Source organism: Chiloscyllium plagiosum, unplaced genomic scaffold (assembly GCF_037043375.1).
Source record: "Chiloscyllium plagiosum isolate Xiang-an unplaced genomic scaffold, Cpla_swu_hap1 HiC_scaffold_19, whole genome shotgun sequence".
NCBI lineage: Eukaryota > Metazoa > Chordata > Chondrichthyes > Orectolobiformes > Hemiscylliidae > Chiloscyllium > Chiloscyllium plagiosum.
Window position 1 is genome coordinate 51,286,298 of NW_028270157.1, and position 20,144 is coordinate 51,306,441.

Below are 20,144 nucleotides of genomic sequence, written 5' to 3' on the forward strand. Positions count from 1 at the left end.
CCTATAAGAACAGAATCCATGGGGATGGTGCCAAGAAAGAGCAAGACGGAAAAAGGAGGCAAACAAAGGATGAGTCAGGTGGGAGATAAATGCTAAGAGGGTGTGAACAAGAAGTGTGAATAGTTGAAAATGGGTTGGTTGTACTGCGTGCAAGCCATCCAGAACAGGACCTTTGGGTGTGGGGGTGGATAATGAACATGGAGGAGGGTGTTCATGCTCTGAAATTGTTAAATTCAATGTTTACTCCTGAAGGTACCTAGGTTAAGCATATGTTGTTGTTCATCTAGCTCACATTGGGTTTTGCTGGAATATAGCAGCTGGCTTGAGACAGAAATGTGTGCATGGGAACATGGTGGTGTATTGAAGTGGCAGGCAACTGGAAGCTTACAGTCATTTCTATGGATAGACCATTGAGGTTCTGCAAAGTGGTCTGTGTTTCTTCTCCCAGTGTAGAGGGGACAAAATGTAAGCAGTGAATACAGTAGACTAGATTGAGTAACGTGCAGGTAAATCAGTGCTTTGCAAAAGCTGAAAGAACTGCCACTGCTGGAAAAATCTCAGCAGGTCTGGCAGCATCTGTGAAGGGAAATCAAGTTAACATTTGGATCTGATGACCCTTCCTCAAAACTGAGGTCTGAGGAAGGGTCGCCAGACCCGAAACATTAACTCTGATTTCTCTTCACAGATACTGCCAGACCTGCTGAGCTTTTCCAGCAAAACTTGCTTATGTTTCCAAATCACTGCTTTGCTTGCAGCCTTTGATAGTGAGGAGGGGGGAAAGCTATTATAGAGCATCATTGAATAAGATGTATGCAAAAGCAGTCCATTCATGGTCATTGAATATTCTGAGGAATACATTTTCCTGTATTTAAATCATTTGCAACAATCTCAATGTAAATAAAACTTTGTTCCGCACAGAAATATGGCATGACTTCAAATCAGAAGAGTACTCCATTGTATTATTGCAATCTTTCTATTTGCAATATTAGCTTTACATAGATTCAGTTTAAATTTACATCAAATCATATGTTTAGTTCAGTGATCTTATTTTCATTAGGAGTTAAAATGACAGTCCTCCAAGCTCTTTTATGAACCACTATTATATTTTCAAAGAAATCTTTTAGAATTAGTTCTGAAGTGAATGATCATTGTGGTAACAATAGACCCTTCCAGAGGTTTGAGCAGTTCATACCAGGTTCTTTGTGTTTTAAAGTACAACCAATAATTTAAGTTCATAAAGATATTCTGCAAAGGTAACAATTGCACTAAAGTAAAACATCTAATTGATTAGATTACTTCAGCTTTCATCTAAGGTAATGTAGTTTAATATTTCTTTAAACCACAATACTTTAAAACGACTGTAAACTTCTCTTAAACAGAGAACTTATAGCACAAAAATAGCCTGGGTTTGGGAACACAGAATGTACCTTTGGTATCATGTAATATTGTGGGCAAGGAACATTGATATTTCAGAGGATGTATTTGGTCCATTGTATGTGTGGTAAGAAATATAAAAATATTTAACATGTGGTAAAGATATTCCCTGTTGGAGTTTTTAATCAGGATTTTCTTCCATGTTATCCAAGATCTAAGGAACTTGTGTTTTATATCCTAGAATCAGATCGGCGCAACATCAAGGGCTGAAGGGCCTGTATTGTACTATAATGTTCCATGTTCTAATTAATATGCAGTATTAACGCTGAATACAGAAATTCATCAAAATATAATACAGTGAATGTTTGTCTTTTAAAATGCCAAGTCACAAGTGATTTTAATTACAAATTTTCTTTAAAAAAACTTGTAACATTATTTTAAATGTTTGCAGTTTTGTGAAGTTGCTTGTCATGTCAAAACAAAAACTTTATCATGATTGATATTGAATGAAAAACATCCCATGCTGGATGGTGAGTAAAGGCATTCATTTTACAATTTTTAAAGATCTGTAAATGCTGAACACTATTATGAATCTGATATATAAGTCTTGATTTTTACAAGGCAGCATGCCTCTGTCAGAAATTGCATGCCTGACCTCTTGGATCCAATTCTCCAACAGGAAATCTGAGGCAAATAATGAAGTCACATTATTGGCATGCACAACATTATTTAAATGCATAATTAGAGGGAATAAGGTCCCATGTGAAATTTTCTAAATTTTCTGAGGCACTGGCTCTTGTAATACATTTTCATGTACCTCTTTCAGCTTTTTTTTCTGTTTACAAGTTTTATTGGATCATCATTCATTTTTGTGTTTTCTTTAGGTTTCTCTGTTCCATTAGTTGATTTACTTAAGTTTAGAAGATTGAGGGGGCACCTCATAGACATTTATAAGAGTCGAACAGGACTAGACAGGTTGAAGAATGTTCCTGATGACTGGGAAGTGCAGAACTAGGAGCTATAAGCTAAGGAGGTGGGTTAAGTTATATAGGATTGAGAAGAGAAGAAATTGCTTCATGCAAAGAGTGGTAAATCTGTTGAATTTTCTGCCACAGAAAGTAGTTGAGGTCAAAACTCTGAATGTTTTCAAGAAGATATAATTTTGGGGGGCAAATAGGATCAATAGCTATGGGGGGCAAGCAGGAATAGGGTATTGAGTAGGATAATCAGCCACTGAATGGTGGAACAGGCTAAACAAGCCAAATGGTCTATGACTGCTCCTATTCTCTATGTTTCTGAGATCGCTGCCCATGGCATTATGCTATGCAAAGAGATGAAGATGATTGTTCCTAAGGTTATGAAAGAACTAAACAATTCAGATGTTCACAGACAGGCACATATGCATTACGTTGTTTGGGAGGACAATTCACATTCAGGCATCAGCTGGACAGGACTCACGTTTCACTAAATGGCACGGCTCCTTTAATAAAAGGTGTTGCACATGGCAAAGAAAATTAAAATTGATCAGTGCGCTGCTGGAACCCTATCTCAGAAACTTTTATTAGGCATGTTCAGAAATCAATGGTGCTGAATTCATTGTGCACTAATCCACTGTGTTTGCATTAGTAAACAGAAGAAGAAATGGTAGGTGGATGACTGTATCTGTTTAACAAAACTGTCATTCGCAACCATGGCTGCAGTTTAGTTCACTAAAGAACTTGGGGGAAGGAAATCTGTCAACATTACCTGGTCTCAGCTACATGTTACGCCAGGCACACAATGTGATCTTGAGTTTAAATGGCTGTGCATACCTAGATTGCACTTTTTAAAAGAGGTCACTAAAAGGATAGTGGAACTTTTTTTTTAAACATTCTTGATCTCAGCTTGTTTACTGCAGATGCTCTAATTGAGTTAATGACCATCAAGTTGCATTTCTTGTTTTGCCGATTATTTAGACTTTTCAGTTCGTGCCAGCTTGGATAAAGAAAACAGATTCCCAGTGCAACTGTTCTGTTTCTACAAAAATCTCCTAAAGTACATCCGGAAGATTCCTCATACTGTGTTTCCTAAGCAAAGTGTATTGCCAAAGATACAGATACGAGAGTGGGTGCTGGAAAAGCACAGAAGGTCAGGCAGCATCTGAGGAGCAGGAGAATCAATGTTTCGGGCATAAGCCCGAAACATCGATTCTCCTGCTCCTCGGATGCTGCTTGATCTTATGTGCTTGTCTAGCACCACGCTCTCTTGAGTCTGATCTCCAGCATCTGCAGTCCTCACTTTCTCCACAGATACAGATACACCTGCCTGAGTTAGGGGATGTCCATCATTATGCATCAAAATGTTAAACTGATGGCCATTTGAACATTTCACACTTGCAGTTTGCTTTCAAGAACTAAGACTAATCGGCTAAAACTGTTTTTTTAATTCAAAAAGCGAATCTCTGCAGAGAGCAATCCATTTTTCCCCTTTACCCAATGTATGAGAGAGATTAAAGTTTGATACTGGGAAACTGAAATCTAATTTTTCAGTGGAATTAAAAGTTACACTATCAGAGTTTTTATCATTTAGCATTGCTATCTGAATACTCAACATATGCTGTTCAAAATATATGTCATTCTGTGTTATTGTCGTAGGACAGTTGGAGTGTGGATTAAATGATTCAATTATTTTTGGAAGCTTCATGCATTATTAGTAGGCATTTGTGGTTTAATCACATGATTGGAATTGAAGAAAATTCTGATTTGATGGTTTCCTTCTCACCACAGCATTTAGTGGCAAAGACTAAGCCTATTATATACAACAGATTAACAGTTAATGTATTCTGCTTTATGGTTAATTGTGGTGTGTACCTTATGCACATTGGTTGTTAAATTGATGATGAAGATGAAGGATATTGTCTCAGGCTAAGTGTACTGAGATTAATCCAAGGTTACTGCAACCAGAAATACAAGTACAATATCAAAATTATGTCATACATAAAACATATTAAAATTAGTAATACTTTAGATTTTCTTATTCACAATTCTACTCACTATAATTGCCTCCAGACTAATTTTACAGAGAGCTCAGAATTCTCTATGGTTGTCCAGGAATTTCTGTTAGGATCCCCTACATATTCACAAACTCCCTATTCAAGGGTATTGTTCGTCAGTTATTGTGCTTCTTATCCGTGTCTATTACTTACAAAAACAAACTGCTCATTCAGTGTGCCCACTCAATCCCAATAGATACATATTTTCAAACAAAAATGGCTTTTACTTAACTCTAAGATTAATGCTTTTTCAAGAACTCAATCATCTAGCTGAATGACTGAGCAGAGAATTTTTCTCACTGCCAGTACTACTCTTAATCTGGCCATTAGAAGCTGTATAGGAGAAGCCAAAGAGAATATAATCAGAACTGCTTCCTAACATCGTTGGAGGTGACAGCGAAAACCTTTTTGCCAAAGTGGACAGAGTGGGATATGTGATGCAACCAACCTTTCTGAACTCGATAAATGCATAGTAAAAATGGATATGCTGCACACTGATGTTGAAGGTTATTTGCAAAGGTTATCTAAGTAGCTACGAGACAGAGAGAATGATTATAGACAAATGTTAACTACAGTTGAGAATTGACTGGAGCAATAACATTAAGGAATGCAGAAGTATACATTGCTGCCATTATACAATAGGTGTTGATGACAGTAATATTTCGAACAGTGTTATATTGCTTGTTCCACATTGAAGTTTTGCAGAGAGCAGTGCTAATGATTATCTGAAATGGGGAATCATTTTAAGCAAAATGCTATTGCTTTAATAGCTCATTGAGATTAAAAAGTTGAAGTTAGTCCTGTGGCCATTTAAGCAATTGATTTTGTACCAGTTTGTTATGCTATATAACTTTTGTAATATATCAGTGAACATTAACGTTTTGCTCGTATTTGTGTGTCATTTGGGTCACACTCATCATTCTTCAGGAATTCTTCAGTTAAACCAATGAGATAAATGTATTTCTTTGGAGTTTTGGTAAATAGTTTAAAGGACTTTTTGGAAAAAAAATTATTTTAATTTTATCATAGGTCAACAGATTTGTGCCTTGTACTGTTTTGTGCTTTTAATTTGTTTACCATAGATCACAGTGTACAAATAAACCTTTTAAACCTCAAATAATCCTTCTAAAAATGGTGTCAACTTACATGCCAACAATAAATGTGAACTGTTGGTGTACACTGTTGTTGTTGTGATAATGTATTTTTTAGTATATGAAATATAAAGTAAATACATTTTGCTAACTTGAATCTCTTCCTCTGCCATACAATCTCAACTAATTCAGTTGTTGTGAACCACTGATTATTACATGTGAGCAGAATTTTTTTGTGAATACTTTCCTGCTGTTACTGCAGTTGTATGCTATTATCTGACCTGGATGCTGGAGCACTTCGTGCTTTTAAGCTCAAAGCAGATCCTGGAGAAACACAGCTCAGGTTATGGCTCCTGTTCAGGTCTGCAGCTCATTGCTTTTTTTAAACTTTTTATACCAGGCTTCACATTGCAGTGTTGGAAAGGAATAGAATAAATGCAGTTGAAGTTAGGTTTTCAAAAATGGACTGCAATCAACTGTCTGAGATGAATTCAACCTATTTAGCAGAAGATTTGAATAGCATTTTGTAGACCATGTGTTTGTAAATGTAGAGAATCAGGCTAAAATGAGATTCATGTAGGAAACAAAATCTGCACAGAATCAATGCTTATATTTTATGTGAAGCTGACCAGAATGATCTGTCAAGACTAGGCAAATCAACTTCAAATTAAACTCAAATATTAGAACAGATTACCTGAAACTTTGTTAACTGATGCTCAAAATCAAGCACTGAACTCTCGGAACAACTTATGGCATTGGACATCACTTCCACATCTATTGAAATATTCCAAAACGACCACCCTCAAAAAGCCAATGAGAATTGAGAGCATGACACAGAATGGAAACCGATAATGTGGCCATTGTGGATGGGAGACCATGTTTGCAAGCCTTAGGTTTCACAATGTCGATTAGTACAATATCCAAGCAAATTAAGGTGTGTACTAACAGCCAACTCTTCCACAAACTGCATGAATGTCCTGCATATGACAGAAACAATGTCAACAGCAGGAATGCTGGGAGAAGCCAAAATGGGCAGCACCCAAAAACCAGTGAAGGGAAGGAAGGGGCTTCATGGATCTCTGAAAACATAAATGTATCCACAAAATAGGAGAATGCCTGACTAAAATGGATGGTTGAAGACCCTACACATGAACAGCTATTTCACCTGATCACTTTGGTGGAATAGGTCCGTTCCATTTACAAAATGGAAGCAACACTCCAACATTAAAGCTGTACAGCATTGATTTAAGTGAAGATTGACACAAGAGAAAGTGCTGACACCCCATCTTTTCTGAGTTCTCAAAGGCATATATTGCAAAGTATAGAAGTCCATGGTCTAGCACATTAGCCTGAAGCTAGTGGCATACAATGGTTTGCCAATAAAGTACATGGGTTTTCTGTCCTGCAATGCAAGTACAAGGAATTAACATAGTCAACTCAGATGTTCTATGTTGGGGTAAATCAAGTTCAGCCATAGTAACATTTTTGGTGTACAACAGATTTAACGTGGTCATCCATGACTTGACCCAGGTAGAATACCACAACAGTCAAAACAGGTGCACAACCATTTGTCTGGTACAGAATGTTTAAAAGCTGTGCCTAGGGATATGGTTGGGAATTTCCAGAGGAACATGGTTCAATATCACAAAGAATTGAAATGCTGTCAATTGATCCCCTCTAATAATCCAGTGTGCACTTTTGCAAAAAGTTGTGAATGGAGCTGGGTGGAATAGAAAATCGAGAAAGTATTTGACAAGTGTAATATTACAAGGAATGGTTCAGTTCCATTTCTGTCATAATGAAGAAGCATGGTTCAACTTGAATATATTTAGATCTAAGGAGGCCAGCAAAGCCTTAAAAGCGTCCTCCTAATGTTACCAGCAGTAGAGGAATTAACTTCAATGTTGCCTGGTGCAAAGCACTTTTCCAAGTTATGCACCAAGATGTTTCATACATTCATCAAGAGAATTGTAAAAGCAAACAACATTCATAATCTGCTTTTGAAGGTCTTTCGTTCAGCCAGGATGTACTTCAACCTACTGAGGTTTTGTGTGCTAGACCAATGAGAACCACATTACTCATCTGTGATCTCACTAAGTTATCTTTTGATCATAGACCAGTTACATAAATTGAAAGATGAATATAAGGTATACACAGATGCAGAATTGCTGCTACTAAATGTTGGCCAGAAAATAAATGAGGATCTTACATCTGTAAAATCATCCATAGACTTCCATGGATGCATCCAAGGTGAGCAAAATATTACGTTCATATAACGTGACAATACAAAATGGTGTTGTACTGAGAAGGAATCCATCTTGCCTTGGGGCCGACTCTGTTAGCCCTGCACAGAGTGACAAAATTTTTGAGAAGTGCTAATAAGCAATACATCGATGTCTATGGACAATCTTCCCCAACCCTATTTTCAGGAGGAAAGGGTGGATTAGAGAATATATCCATATGTCATAGTCACAAGGTCTGGCTAAGTTAGCCAGTAAATAATGAAGTTGCATAGACAACACCTTGAAGAGGAATGTTCCAAATTTTCTTGTTATCGTTGAATGTTAAGTATAACTAGTGTTATAATTGCCATATACATATTAATGTTATTCTATAAAGTATTGCTACAGTCTATTTTTTTTGGATGGTAAATATATCAAATGTTTAATTCATATGAATGTCATCACACAAGTGAAGCAATTTCATTTGATTCAATTCGCATGTATGGTCACTTAATATCTGTACGATTAAATAATAAATCTTCATTAAAGCTCAACAAAATAACAAGGAAATGCAGATGTTGGAAATGAAACACAATCAGAAATTGCTGGAAAAAATCAGCAGGTCTGGTTGTATCTGTGGAAAGAAAGCAGAGTTAACATTTTGGGTCCAGTGATCGTTCTTCAGAACTAATTGTAGCTAGGAAAAAGTTGGTGTTTATGCTTAAGATTTGGGGTGGTGGATGCAGGGGTTTGTGAATTGAGTAGGAATGAATGATAGCTGGAAATGGAGCTCAAATACAGACAAAAACATTTGGGCAGACAAAGGAATCGATTAAAGATCAACTTGGGAGTATGACCAGTTGTTAATGGGAACCATTAGTAACTGACAATGGGTTGTTTGTGGTAGCATGCTTGACCAATTAATACATGCAAGATTAAAAAACAAATCTCCATTGAAGCGCAACAAAAACCAAGTAACTAGATTCAGAAAATCAGAAACTTTCCTCAATTTCTGCTTCGATACCCTGCGACCTTCTGGACTCAAAATAGAGTTCAATAATTTTTTGGGCCTGAGCACCTTCTCCCAACTCCTTACCTCAACTCCCGTACATTAGGCCTTATCGTCACATGGGCTGCTATCACAAATAATACATTGTCAGCCACTAATAGTTCCCATCCTCCGAGGCTGAGCTTTACCCATTCCTTTGACTGCCTAACTGTTTTTGTCTCTATCTGAGCTCTATCTCCATCCATCATTTACTCTTTACCCCTTCTCCACCTTTCCTCTAGCATATATACCAGCCTTTTCCTATTTCTCGTCAGTTCTGATGAAGGGTCACTGGTCCCAAAATCTTAACTCTGTTTTCTCTCCATAGATCCTGCTGGAGTTGGTGAATTTTTCCAGCAATTTATGATTTTGCTCCATTAAAGCTCTGTATTCAATCTCTATGTTTGCTCTTTGGGTTAGCTTGTATTAATCTGGATAGACCTAATTCACTGGCTACAATTTTGAATTGAGAGCTAAAACGACATTGATTATTATTATTAATATGTTATTATTAATTTTATTCAACAAATTCATTCTAAATCACACTTTTGAACTACAACCAAAACACTTCTAATTGCTATCAATTCCATTGTCATCCCTTATCTCGTGCAAAGAGTTAATTAAGCTGACCAGACCTTGCAGCGTTTGAACTGAAGCAGTCCATGTCCAAATGCAGCAAAACCTGGACAATATCCAAGCTTGGGTTAAAAAGTGGCAAGTAAGATTCATGCTACCCCTGCCGGGCAATGGCCATCTCCAATAAGAGATAATCTAACCATTGCCCCTTGACATTCAGTGGTGTTACCATCATTGAAACTCTCCACCGACAACATCCTGAAGGTTACTATTGATCAGAAACTGAACTGGACTAGCCATAAACATATAATGGCTACAAGAGTAGGTCCGAGGTGAGAAATACTGCAATGAATAAGTCATCACCTGAAGACCAAAAACCTGTCCACCAAGTCAGGATTGTGATAGGAGACTCTCTCCTTGCCTGGATGAATGCAGCTCCAGAAACACTCAAAGCTTGACACTAATCAGGACAAAGCTTGCTTGATTGGTATCACATCCATAAACATCCATTCTTTAGCATTGCTGCTTAGTAGCAGCACTGCATATCATCTACAAGATACACTGCAGAAATTCACCAATGATCTTTAGGCAGCACCTTTCAAACCTATGCAATACATGGGACATTACCTGCAAGTTTCTCTCCAAGCCACTTACCATCCTGATTTGGAACTATATCACCATTCCTCAGTGTCGCTGGGCTAAAGTTCTTGAAATCCCTTCTTTATAGAATTGCAATGTACCTACTGCATGTAAGCTACAATGGTTCAAGGGCAACTAGGCATGACATTAAATGCATGCCCAGCAGTGAAACCAAATTCTGACAAGCGAATAAAAAAAATTCATTGTATTTCTTTGGTAATGGCATCATTGTCAGGATACCATTCTGGATCAGATTTGACATTTTTTTTGGTTTCAGAATCATCTTTCCACAACAAATCATTTTTCTACCATCCATTGAAATTGATTTTTCACATTTTTTGAACAAGCTGATGACATATGTGCATTAATAGTACCACAAGATTTAATGATACATCCACATAAAACATTGAGTAGGGCAGCAAGAATATTCCACATTTTGTGTGAATTTCTTTTTTCATCAGCTATCAATTCAACATGAGTCACACATCCAAAAGTTGGAATGATGCACATTAGATTTGTTATAGCTGCAAATCGGGTGATTGTCTCTATGCATGCATCTCTTAATCTTTATTGGTTATATAAGATATAAGCATAACCACATTAAGTCTGCATTCTTTGTTTTGGCTACCAGATATTTATTCTAAAATGTTATTGATCCACAGCTTTACTTCATTTTCATCTATTGAACGATTCTCATGGACATCAACAAAATAATTTTAAAGGGTACTTGATTTTGGGCATTATTTCACTTTTGAAAATTATCAAAGGCTTTACTTATGTGCTTTGGGCCATGCACACTTGTACTTGCATGATTCTTGTCTTCTCATGTCCTGTAAAAGAGAAATCCCAAAGTCTCAGCTGTTGTCAGCCACATGTCTTCTCATGTCCTGTAGTTTTCTCTAGGACTGCTTTCAAATCTTTCCACGACTTTGGCTACTCTGCTTATTGAAATTCACGGGCTTATCATCTACATCATTGTTGTGATAGAATGGGCACTCCTATATTTGCTGTCTAATGATGAATGTTTCCAACAATAGATTTGTTCAGCTCCCCTGCACAATAGGTGGAGATGGTTTCTAACAGATAAAGGGTGTTGAAATGGTGGGTTAATTCAATTCCATTTCTGTCATTGGTACATATAATGTAAACAAAATTCCGATTAAAATTGAATCTGATCAAAAAATGGTTTATATTAGTTAATTATACTTCTTTGTGCATTCTCATATTTAAATATTATACTCACTCACACACTCTGCCACACACTTACTCCCTCACACTCATGCATACCTTCTCTGACGCACTTTCTCTCACACATATTTGTGCACGCACACTGTCACACACATATATTCCCTCACACTCGCACGCATTCTGTCAAGTGCACAGACACACACATTCACTGTCTCTCTCTCACTCCCTCACACATACATGCACATGCATACATCTATGGGGTGAATTTGCATTTTCAGATTTGTGTTGGCAGATACTTTCTAACTTGTTCAAAAAGCACACAATTCATAGACACAGTCAGTCAGTGTGGCATTTTATAAATTTCTGCTTTGGAAATAAAACCAATCTGACTCCAGGTTGAAACACAGACAGTTTCTAAACAAGGCCTCACATCTAAAATGCATTGTCTGACCTGAGATGTCACCTTCGTATGCACTGATAAAACCTTCAGTTCTCTCAGGGCAGTGACTTGAAAGAAATTCTGGGATTTGCATTTTAATCATTCAAAACCTGCATCTTCTTTCTAACTGATAAAAGATTTAACAGGAGGAAGTTAGCCATTTTAGGTTTGCTCAATGCATTTGCATCAGTTTTATGACCCTTTGATCTTTTACTTATAAATTCTGCGTCTAATGTCTCCTCTTTCACTACACCTGATGATGGAGCAATGCTCCGAAAGCTAGTGTTTTCAAGTATAATGTAGATATCAGAGGTTATCCAAAAACAGGAGGCAGATTATTATTTAGCAAAAAATTGAGAGGTGAATGTACACCAAGACCTGGGTATCCTCATAACCTGTTATCATGCGATATTTGACCTTGTCCAACCCAGTCGACACTAGCACCTCCACATTCGGAAAAGCTGCACTGAAAATATTGTTGCTTGTTAGCACTGTAGGAAACAAGTGATTTTGATCTTTGGAGTACAAAGCTTTTGCTCAGGTTTTTTTGCCTTTTTTTCTGTATGATTAACAGGTTAATTTATCATTATTGATCACCATAATCGGTCAACAATTTCTTCATTGTTGTAATGCGAAGGATCTGGGTTTGTGTTATGTGGATCTATAGTCTGTCAGAACATTCAGCAGCAAGGTAAAGAAGTGCTTGTGTTTTTTTTCATACGGTGAGTTGTAGATAACCTGAAATCTCTTTCCATTCACGTTCTAAATGCTGAGACAATTGGGATTTTTATGATTTGGAATATTTTGTTGGGTAAAGCACTAAGGCAAGGAAGTGTAGATAAAAATCATAACAATCAAATATGAATGCATAAAATACATACTTTGGTTCTGTGTTCACTATGGAGGACATAAATAACATACCAGAAATGTTGGAGAACATAGAGTTTATTTAGACAGAAGTACTGAGGGAAATCCATATTAGTAAGGAAATGGTTTTGGGGATTTTGATGGGATTGAAGGCCAATAAATCCCAAGGCCTGGATAACCTACATTACAGAATACCCAAGGAAGTAGCCCTAGAAATAGTGGATGCATTGATGGTCATCTTCTAAGATTCTGTAGAATCTGGAACAGTTCCTACAGGTTGGAGGGTAACTAATGTAACCCCTTTATTTAAGAAGGGAAGTAGAGAGAAAACCAGGATTTGTAGACCAGTCATCCTGATGTCTGTAGTGGGGAAGTGCTATAAATACATTAAAGAATTAATAGTTAACCATTTCAAAAAACAGTGGCAGGACAGGACAGAGTCAATGTAGATTTACAAAAGGGAAATAACGCTTGCCAAATCTATTGGAATTCTTCAAGGAGGTAACTGGAGTTGATGAAGGGAAGCCAATGGAAATGGTTTGTTTGGACTTTCAGAAGACTATCAACAAAGTCCTATATAAGATAAGTGTGTTAAGCTAAAGAACATGGAATTGGGGGTAGTGTATTGAGATGAATCAAAAACTCTGGCAGACAGGAAACAGAGTAAGAACAAATGTGTCTTTGCTTGAATGGCAGGTGACTATGATCCCAGCTGTACACAATATATATTAACGATTTGGGTGAGGGAACTCAAAGTAATATCTCGAAATTTGGCGATAACACAAAGCCACGTGTTTGAATGAGCTGTAAGGAGGATGTAGAGTTGCTTTGTGAATTGAACAAACCGAATGTGTGGGGAAATGCATAGCAGATACAGTATAATGTAAATATGAGAGGTTATCCACTTTGGTAGCAAAAACAGGAAGGCAGATTATTATTTGGCAATAAATCGAGAGGGGAATGTACACCAAGAAGGTAAGCATGCAGGCGCAGCAAGCGGTAAAGAAAGCAAATGGAATATTGGATTCCATCGTGGGCTGATTTCAAGTTCAGGAGCAGGGAAGTCTTGCTGCAAGTATGCAGAGGCTTGGTGAGACCACAGATGGAATATTGTGTGAAGGTTTGGTCTCCTGTATCTGAGGAAGGTGGTCTGCTATAAAGGGAGCGCAGTGAAGGTTTACCTGGGATGGCAGGACTGATATATGAGGAGTGGTTGAATTGGTTAGGATTGCATTTGCTGGAGTTTGGAAGAATGATGGGGTATCTCATAAAAATATATAAAATTAAAACAGTACTAGATGGGTAGATGTGAGAACGATGTTCCCAATGGTGGGGGAGTCCAGAATCAGGGGCACAATCAAAGGATATGGAGTAAACAATTTAGGACTGAAATGAGGCTAAATTTCTTCAGCCAGAGATTGAGCGAGCCTTGGTATTCACTACCACAGAAAGTAGTTGAGGCCAAAACATTAGACGATTTGAAGGAAGAGTTGGATATAACACTTGGAGCTAAAAATGGTCAAAGGATATGGAGGGGAAAAAAAGAGGAAGAGGCTATTGAGTTGGATAAGCAACCGTGATCATAATGAATGACAGAGCAGGCTTGAAGGACTGAATAGAGGTAAAAACTGAGGACTGAATAGCCTACTCCTGCTCCTATTTTCTATGTTTCTATGTTTAGCTATGGTTTAATTGAATGACTGAGCAGGCTGAAGGAGCTAAATGGCCCACACTTGTTTCTGTTATTCCAGAACATAAATAAGTCATCAAAAAGAAAAAATCGAGTCCAAGTACTATTGTAAAGGCATCAGAACACTTCAATGTTGAGGCAAACAACCAGAACCATGTGTATATAATAGAAAACATTTAAGAAAGAGATCTGTGCCAGAAATAGAAATTGCACAAGTTAACAGATGACAGTCCCTAAGGAAACAAAAAATTAAAATGTAGAAGAAATGCAGCAGTTCTGATAGTATCTGTGGACAGAGTGAACATTTCAAATTGAATATGACTTCTTCAGAACAGGCACTCTTTTTGGAAGAAAATTCACATCAGATTTGAAGCAGGCATTCTGTTTCTTTCTCCACAGACACTTTCAAATATGCAGTCTCTCCAGCAGTTTTCATTTTTGTTTCACATTTCTAGCATCCACAGTATTTTGTTTTTAACTGATCTAGACACTGAATCCTCTTCCGCATTTATTAAAAATATATGCCGCTTTCATTTTATTCCATCCAGTTGATATACCTACAGACAGTTTACTGTTATTTTGTTAATATATTACTGCCATTTTAAAAAGTCTATTTCAAGCTGTCTAACCTACAGTCTGCCAGGTGACAAATTCTCCATTCTCAAATAGTTTGTTTAACATTCCGGTAATGAGAGAGGCATTTTTTTAAAAGAACATTTCAATTTTAGAATAGAGGGGGAAGGCTTGTTTAGATTGGACCACGAGGTTAGTTAACAGATAAACCAACCATATAACACTGCAGGTCATATAAATATGAAGTTATATTGCTGAACAAATAATGCCATCCAAAATAGAGAGGAAAAAAATTAATGTAAAAGGTTGGGAGCTGACACCTACATGGTTGATGGTCTAGTATGTTATCCATTCATTGTGAAACAAACCTGCATGTATTACAAGCAAAAAAAAAGGCTTGAGTTGTTGATACCAATCCTTGAGAAGCTGTTAATTCTCTCTTCTGGCTTTACAAATCAGAAAATAGGTGACTTATTTTGTAATCTATTTTATGATTGTTACCCAAATCAGAATTGATTTTATTAAATAAAGAAATTTATTGGTAGTGAGAGAAAAAATTTTTCCAAAAACAAGTATATGTACATTTTCTGTAAAATATAATTAGTTTCCACTGCCGAAATCACATTATCGTTATTAAACTGTTGCACAATCCTTAATTTTACTGATTGTTTGTTTGAGATTCTTTGGGTATTTTCTGACATTACCACAACTTAATTTGGTTCTTGTATCTTTAATCACTTTCATATCAATTAATGTTAATATTGTATATGTTTGTGGAGATCAGTCCTTGACTTTACATCTAGGTGCCCAGGAAAACAAACAACAAAGCTTGCCCGAAGTTACTTCTAGTTATTTGTTATATCCTACTCCTCCATGGAATCTTTAAACCAAAGTTTGATGCAGTTAGTTTAAACTTAAACTTTTATATAAATTTATTGAATAAAACTTGTTTATTTTCATTAATTTTCTTACCAGCATGAGAACCTAATTACGGGGCAGTCTTCCTTAAAAATCAAAACTGATTTTCAGAGGTTTCAAGTAACTTCCCTGACCTGTCAGAACAGAAATCCTTTTTATCTCCATAAATAATTCCTTGAAATTCCTGGATTAATGTTGTACTGTTCAAGTTTAAAAATAAACAGTCACTGATACAGCAACTGAACCAATCACAACATTATTTAAGATTGAATTGCATCTTTCTTAAAACTGTAACTAACAATACTTACAACAATTGATGTAAGCACAATATGGACATGTGAACTGTAGTTGCATTTTAAACTTTTTTCCAGATTCTGACTGGATTTAAATATACAACCATGAAGACAAAAGGTGGTAAAATATGTCACTGTTGACACAATTATCACAGTTCTTGTATAGTAAATGATTTCTTTGGATAGAATAATAGCTCAGATCCCACATTTTGGTTGAAAGTGGAAAGAAGTTCCTAAATTCAAAAGGGCTGCAGTGTCAATGCCTCAGGCAAGGTTCCCTAATTTTTATGGTTCTAGACAAAATAGTCAAGTCTCTAGGTGAGCAGGGATGAACTGGTCTTATAGAGTCATAGAGATGTCCAGCCTGGAAACAGACCCTTCAGTCCAACTTGTCCATGCCTCCCAGATATCCCAACCCTATCTAGTCCCACCTGCCAGGACCCGGCCCATATCCTTCCAAACCCTTCCTATTCATATACCCATCCAAATGTCTCTCTTAAATGTGGCAATTGTACCAGCCTCCACCACATCCTCTGCCAGCTCATTCCATACACGTACCACCCTCTGCGTGAAAAAGTTGCCCCTTAGGTCTCTATTATATCTTTCCCCTCACCCTAAACCTATGCCCTCTAGTTCTGGACCCTCGTTGGTTGCAACAAGGTTAGTTTAAAAAGGAATCCCTTTCCTTGCGGATATCCAGACAAACTTGTACTTTAAAAAGGACCTAATTTAGCCAGACTTTCTTGAATTAACAAACAGTGATCTTATTAACTTTTCATGAGAAATAATAATGCAACACACAGAAATTAGAAATAAAAGGAAGTCCAAAAAAGGTAAAGAATGTTATATAGATCAGTTGTTGAACTGTTTATGAAAAGCAGACAGCACTTGTTGTAGTTGGGTTTCTGGTGGCATTGTCATTGGCATTCACAATCCTTAATAATGGTGATTGGTGGAGATTCTGTAGTTGTAAGTTCTTTCAACTATTACTGAATTTCAGCATTCAAGTGTGAGGGTTCTTTTGTTTTCTTGCTTTTTAACACTTCACCAGAACCCTTAAATCATTTTGGACCTTGCAGTTATTCTCTATTTGAGTAATTTTCTGCCTGCTACTCTTCCTCCTAAGCTGAACAAGCTTCACATTTCTTCACATTACACTATACTTCATATGCTAGATTTTTGCCAACTCAGTCACTTATCTATATTTGTCTACAACTTCTTTATGAATTCATAATACACTTTCCTAACAAGCTTGGTGTTGTCTGTGAATTTAGGTATCTCACGTATTTGCTTCCCTCAAAACATGTGTGTTAATTGTACAAGGTTGAAGCCAATCAGCAAATCTTCTGTTCATTCAATACTAACATGTTAGTAAGAAGGATAGTTAGTGAGATTTGTGATGATGCTGCTCCTTTAACAAGGTTATTCTTGTTTTTTTGTTTCAAAAGGGTTCATAAAGGCAGAGGTTCCGATATGTCTGGAAATATCTCCTTGAGAAAGCTTTGAAGTGTCTTTTTAAAACACTTGTACAATGAAAGAGGAGTGGCCAGTTCTCCCAATTCAGGGTTTGGTTTGGTTTTAGCAAATGCTTTGTTTGCAGCTGCTAGTCAAATTTTAGCTGGGAACCAGACAAACTGCTGGGGACCCAAAGAAGCAGTTCCAGGCTGATCCCCTCTCTTTCTCTCGCATCTCTCCTGTAAGAACCTGTGTTTGAATTTACCTTTTTACCAAGGGGTGTTTTATGGGGATGTTCCTAGTATTTGGAAAAACATTATTAAGTTGCAATAGAGTCAATTTGGTTTTCAGATAAGTTATGTTATTCTATATTCTGTTCTCTTTTGTTTGTGTATAAATAAATTCTATTTTGTTTAAAACCAAGTGGTTGGGCCAGCTGTATCAATCCTGGAATATCCACTATTCACCTACTTAAAACAACAAGAGAAGTTAGCGCAGACCCTAACTTCTTGAAATGTTTTGAGGTTCTGGTCTGGTCCATAACAAATTACAACAGCGAGATCCAGACCAAGTGAGTATACGGACCAAGCTGTTGGAAATTTGGTTCAAATTGGAAATTTTGTGCAAGGGAGACAGGGGTATTGCCACTAGTGTTTTTACTGCAAGAAGCAAACTCTCTATTGTGAAAGGTGGATGGGAGAGAATAAAGGGCATAGATTGAGAGGCTGACCTGCGGTGAGACCAGCGTCAGAATGACACCACAGATTACAGCATGGCATGACTGCAGTGAAAGAAACTGATTGGTGATTAGGACTCATGAATATTTAAGATAAAAGTAAGATCTTCAATTTGTGTTTAGGTCTCCAGTGTTTCTCCTCTTTTCTTAATAATAGTTGCTTAAGTATTAGATTTTTTCCTTTTAGTTTATAAAAACAATATCAAAGTATCATTACAGTGAAGTGTAAGAGTAGAGATTCTCAAGATTCTCAAACAATATGTTGTGCATCTATCCAGGTATTAAGCTATTTTGGATCTGGTGACACCTAATGAGGCAGGTTTATGAAGAAAAACACCTTTGACCACAAGTCCATCAGGAAGTGGTCAGCATGTAGTGTCCTAGAGACCCTTTGGGAAAAGGAGAGGGTGGATCCTACTGAGCGGTTCCCTGAGCAGACTGTCAAAGCCATTTGGCAGAATGCCTCATTGCCAGAACTTTCCAACAAGCACCAAGACATGGCTTGGCTGGTGGTGAGAAGGGCTCTGCCTGTGAGATCCTTTATGCACGCCTGGACTCTCAGCCACACCGCATGCTGCCCTTGAACCGGCTGTGGAGGGGACCTGTTGATCTTCCAGCTGAAGTAGTTGACTCCGACTGAGTGTTGCAGACTGACACATTCCAAGGTCCAGGACTATGTATTGAGGGACAGGCTGAAGGTTGGGGCAGCTGCCACCAAGACACGGTGGGGAAAGACCACCATGTAACATCTGCCTGCTGAAGAAGAACAGGGGGCCCATGCAGTCATTTGGGCTCTGCTGACACCTCAGCTAAATATGTAATCATACAGACCTGTATATATGAATGATTACTCCGTCTCTGTATACCAAGAAATGGAATGTTTAAGGATGTATAGCATGACCAATTGTACACATCATCAAAATATTTTATGAATAAAGTATATTTTTGAAATAAAAAAAATGAGGCAGGTTTAATAAATGATGTCAGAGTAAAAGATTCCCTCAGAAGTAGTGACCATAATTTGGTAGAATTTAACATTCAGTTTGAGTGGGAGGAGCTTAGGTCAGAAACAACCATACTCAGCTTAACAAGGACAATTACAAAGAAATAAGATCATAAGACATAGGAGCAGAAATTAGGCCATTCAGCCCATCGAGTCTGCTCCGCCATTCAATCATGGCTGATATGTTTCTCAACCTCATTCTCCCGCTTTCTCCCATAACTTTTTGATTCCCCTGATACTTAAGAACCTATTTATTTCAGTCTTAAATATACTCAATGACCTGACCTCCACAGTCTTCTGTGGCAATGAATTCCATAGATTCACCACTCTCTGGCTGAAGAAATTTCTCCTTACCTTCGTTTTAAAAGGTCTTCCCTATACTCTAAGGCTGTGCACTCGGGTCTCTCCTACCAATGGAAACATCTTCCCAAAATCTACTCTGTCCAGGCCATTTAGTATTCTGTATGTTTCAATGATAACACCTCCCCCCACTCCCCCACCGCATTCTTCTAAACTCCATTGAGTATAAACCCAGAGTTCTCAAATGTTCCTCAGATGTTAAGCTTTTCATTCCTTGGACCATTCTTGTGACTCTCCTCTGAACATGCTGCAAGACCAGTACATCCTTCCTGAGATATGGGGCTTAAAACTGTACACAGTACTCCAAATGTGGTCTGACCAGAGCCTTATAGAGCCTCGGAAGTGCATCCCTGCTTTTATATTCAAATCCTCTTAAAATAAATGCCATCATTGCATTGACCTTCCTATCAACAGACGCAACTTGCAAGTTGACCTTAAGAGAATCCTGGACTAGAACTCCCAAGTCTCTTTGCACTTCAGACTTCTGAATACTTTCCCCATTTATAAAATAGTCCATGCCCTTGCTCTTCCTATCGAAGTGCATGATCTCACACTTTCCCATGTTGTACTCCATCTGCCACTTCTTTGCCCACTCTCTGAACCTGTCCAAATCATTCTGCAGCTTCCCTGCCTCCTCTATG

At 37.5% G+C, this 20,144-nt stretch overlaps 1 protein-coding gene and 1 long non-coding RNA gene across 3 annotated transcripts in view; both read left to right on the top strand.

Annotated features, from left to right (window-relative positions):
* LOC122546905 (uncharacterized) overlaps nucleotides 1-20,144 on the top strand; it is a 459,670-nt gene that overhangs the window by 32,818 nt on the left and 406,708 nt on the right. The gene's annotated exons all lie outside the window — the stretch shown is intronic.
* Nucleotides 1,829-12,412, top strand: LOC148146778 (uncharacterized). The gene is made up of 4 exons (XR_015760475.1): nucleotides 1,829-1,904; nucleotides 7,612-7,746; nucleotides 10,644-10,704; nucleotides 12,183-12,412. It is a non-coding gene; the product is annotated as an uncharacterized LOC148146778 (long non-coding RNA).